The following is a 4361-nucleotide window of genomic DNA, read 5'->3' on the forward strand; positions in this document are numbered from 1 at the left end:
AGGAAGCCAAAAAACGTTTCTGAGCATTTGCAGTCAAACCTACTGCCAGAAGCCTGCAAGAGAGCGTAACAAAGGCTCCTGGGGGCTTGGCAGTGACACACATGCTCCAAAGTCCTTTTGAGATCCCTACTTTTTTTTTTCTTTTGGTTTTTAAAGACACTGCTTGTCTTGACCAACTAATATGTGCTTTCTGTACAACAAGGAAGAAAAGATATCCCTATTGCTCTGGTGCTTGCAACCAGCAAAGCAGGTTTGAAAGCCAGTGTTGGTGGCAGGGTGCAGGGACAACGGGACTCCACCTGGCCCCATGCCCTGGCTGCACAGGGAGCATCTCACATCAATACAGAGCTGCTCCCAGCACCACTCGCATACCCAGCGGGGATTACTGGACACCTAGGGGTGCAGGCCCAGGGCCCCACCACAGGGATCACGCAGATTCCTGTTGGCACTGCTGGCTTACCCAGTCATGCATTGTCTGGGGCATGGCTGCAGGAGAGGCACGGGAAATGTGGGCTCCTTCTGCAACGCAGTACCTCCATGCCTGATGCTGCACACATACGTGCTTGCTCTCCTCTAGATATCCCAAATCAAGCTGCCTGACCCACCAGGCACTAGGGCTCCTAATGCTTCTCATGGCTTATTCCAGCCAAGAAGCCACCTCACCTTCTATAGCCCCCAAACCTCCCTGCAGTCAGCCAGTGCTGTCAGCTCTGCCACAGAAGGGAAAGATGCTTATGGTTCTTTATTCACCACAGGGACCACAGACAATTCTGGACAGGAGTTTACAACAAATGGTTTTATGCTTCCCTCTCATTGGGCTGCAACCCTAAGACAATAATGAGAATAGCAGCTAGCTGACAGCTCCTTACTCCCTGTAAAGCCCACTCTAGCACCGATGAGTAGCTCCCTTCCACATTAAAAAATAAAAGCAAAACTACAATTAATCCCAGACCCTTCCAGAGGCAGGGCCCAACGAGGCACCGGAAGAGAAGAAAACAAATCAAACAGCTGACCTCTCCTTGCGATTTAGATCACTTTTATTTTCAGTCATTTTGGTGAGGATGTGTGGGCATGTGGGTGTGGTGCATGTACGTCTGGGCATGCATGTGTCTGTGTGCAGAGTCCTGCCCAGTTATATAAATCATATGAATACCTGCAATTATAGTTCATGAACTGAGCCATGAAGCATGTGATGAGTGCTACACTGAGGCCTGTTCGCTCGCCTCTTCTTGTGCTTATTGCAGTGCAGCATCTCCATCTCCCCCCCGTTGCCCTTCCAAGGATGGCAGCCCAAGATCCCAACCAAAGGCTGCTGGGGGAGGCGAGCTGAGCTCCAGGATTCCCTCACCTCACTTAGTGTGTCCAGAACATCATCAGTTCCCTTTAACAAAGCCAATTCTGTCCCTTTGCGGCGAGGGACCCCTACTACTCTGACAAACTTTAACCAGGTCAGAGGAACAAAGGGACGGGAACAGGACAGGGACCCCGTGTAGTGTCCAGTGCTACAGCACAGCTAAATGCTTCTCAGGATGCTGCAAGGGAGATGGCGTGTTTCCATAGCCCCCGGTCTCTTCAGTTTGATTTTAGAGACTGCAAGGTAGGTTAAATCCTGATTTGGTCTCTATTTCTGTTTTGCTTTAAAGCTGAATCCCCCAAAGTCAGAGCAGAGACAGGATGCAGAAAGGAAATTAGTCAAACCCGTCCTAGCCTTCTGGCAGGTTGGAACCAATCTTATGTCTACGACCTTTTTGCCTTTAGCACAGTTAAAGCAGAGGTAAGCCACCATCCAGGATCTTCTGCTGTTGTAAGAGGCCTCCAAGTACTCCTGCAAGCCCTAAGAAGAGCTAGATATGCAGCATCACCCTTTGGGCTCTACCTCAACGTATGTGTGCTGCTTAGGGACATGCAATTTCTCCTGTGTTACACAGACCCAGCAGAAGGCAAAGCTGCTGTTGTGGGAGTTTCACTTGGACGGATGCAGGTTTGAATCCCACATCTTGCTTCAAAAGTGTAACACGAGGCACTCCGGGACACGCTCCAGCTGCTGAAAGTCGTACAGCTCTGCTTCCAAACCTGTATGTACCAGTTTCAGTAGGAAATCAACTGGTCGGCAAGCAAGAGATCTGCAAACCAATGAGCAAAACCAGCAAGCAGTCCTCTCAAGTCAAGTGAGCATCTAGTACCAGGAGATTCCCCTCCTATTCCAAAGGGGTCAAAAGTCACTGTCAGCTCCACAGAGAGACAACTGATACCCCAAGTCCTTCCTACCCTCTTCATAATAAACTTTCAGTAAAGGCTGCAGGGTGCTCCACAACGGCCTTAGCCATTTCTAACAGTCCAGTATCTCTCCGAGCAGGGACAAGAACAGAGTAGGAATACGTGCTCTGAACTGCGTGTCTCTGCTCTTAGGGCAGCACCTTTAAGCCCTCTTTCCTTGTGGTTTGACTCATGAAAAATGACAGATCCTTCAAACATACAGGGCACTCATCCCTGGGGCTCAGGGATGTTACGTGGGGTCTAGGAGAGAGGAGCTCAGCAAAGGGACACTGTGTGCAAAGGATCCCAGGACGCATCCTTAAAAGAGAGCAAACAGCAAAACCCAAAGGGCTAGCAGCCACTTGGCACGGTTCTCCTGCACAGATCTCTTACCTGCCAGTTGCAAATGGGAGACATTTTTGAGCTGCATAGAAAATTAAATGGCTTTTGCATATTTAAAAAAATACAAACGAAAACACGGTCACACCAGTTACTGAACAGTGGGCGGATGAGCGATCACGATTTCACATTAAATAGACCCTACTAGACTGATCTCCATACTGCCGTACTCCCGGCGTCATGGCTTCAGCGCACAGCAGACCGAGTGCCTGCAAAGGCCAGGTAGTGCTGTGCTCCTGCTGAGGTGGCACTGCCCCAGCAGGAGGGCCGCAGTCCCAAGGAGTAGGCGCTACGACATCTGCTCTGTCCTCTTGCTCCTTCGACACTCGTGCACCCTGCACCAGATGGGTGCACTGGGAAACGGGCCTCCGGCTGGAAAAGGATTCCAGGTGGTGATTTCTTTGCAACGTGGATTCCATGCAACAGCACAGCAACAAATTACTATTTTCTTCCTACGGAGGACAGAAAGAGAGGTGAGTAGCGGCAAAGAGCAGAAGACGACCTCCCAGCACGGGAAGCGACAGCACAGAATGCTCTAACTGTACGGGGCTCTCCGTGTTTCACTGGCAGCAAAACAGGACCAGAGAGTTTCCTAGCATTATTCCGAGCACCGTTTGGAGAGATTTCACTCGTCTCCCATGCCATCTGGCCACCACAGGCAATTCCTAGAGGGTTTAGCTACGGCAATCAACCCATGCTTCTTGCTGACACAAAGGGTCGAATGCCCGTTGCCAGACGTGGCAGGTCAACACATCAAACCCGAGCCCAGGCTCTCTCCCTAGCTGGAACAATACCCAGAAAAGACACTAAGGTGACTGAGCTGCACACTTTTATTTGGCAGCTTTCCACCCTGAAGTTAGGAACAATGGCTTTCTTTTTTTTTTACCACCTGGCTCCTGCAGTCTCCCACTAGAACGGATTCTACCCTGCATTTCCCCATGCCCAAGGGGCTATTTGCAGCCTTGCACGCAATGCCAATATTTTAAGGACCAGAAGCCAGGGAAACGTCACCTGCGCAAGAGCAGCAGATCCCAAGGGGCTACCTGTCAGTGTCCCGCACTACTGCCAGGGACTGCCTGACGATCAGAATCAACCACCCTAGGTGTGGGAGAAAAGGCCTCTGGCCCCATACCTCCCATCACAACCCCAAGGGTGAAGAGTTGCACACTAACACAAGCATTTGTAGTTCCTCGTCTCTCAGACCTCCTCCAGCGTTTTACAGAGGGATTCTGTCTCTGGAAATGCCTGCAGGCAGCAGGACACACGCTGCGTCACTAGATCTCTGCACAAAGATGCCTGGGTGGCTTGGCTAGAAGGAGGACCTAGATCTAGGTTTCTGCTGCTCTAGCGGCCACAACGCACGGGAAGCGCCACGACTGCAACTCCAGAGCATCCAGCCACTGCAGGGCATGAACTTGAACTGCTGGGAGCTAGCGATCAGCGAAAAATGGCAGGTGACAGGAGCACGCTGCCTGCTCTTCCATCCCTGCGTCACACAGCACATCCTTACCACACCGTGGCACGGCATTTGTGAACACACACGGCAGGAAACATTTCCCAGGTTGCTTCTCCTCCCGCTCTCTGTAGGCCACTGCCCAAGCGTGCCATGTGGACGCAGCCAAGTGTTTTGCACTGAAGCAATTTTAAAGGCTTCGCCAAACCAACCCCCTCCCCCACAAAGCCTTGGCCAACTGCCACGGAACTCA

This window comes from Cygnus olor, chromosome 4 (assembly GCF_009769625.2).
Source record: "Cygnus olor isolate bCygOlo1 chromosome 4, bCygOlo1.pri.v2, whole genome shotgun sequence".
Classification (NCBI taxonomy): domain Eukaryota; kingdom Metazoa; phylum Chordata; class Aves; order Anseriformes; family Anatidae; genus Cygnus; species Cygnus olor.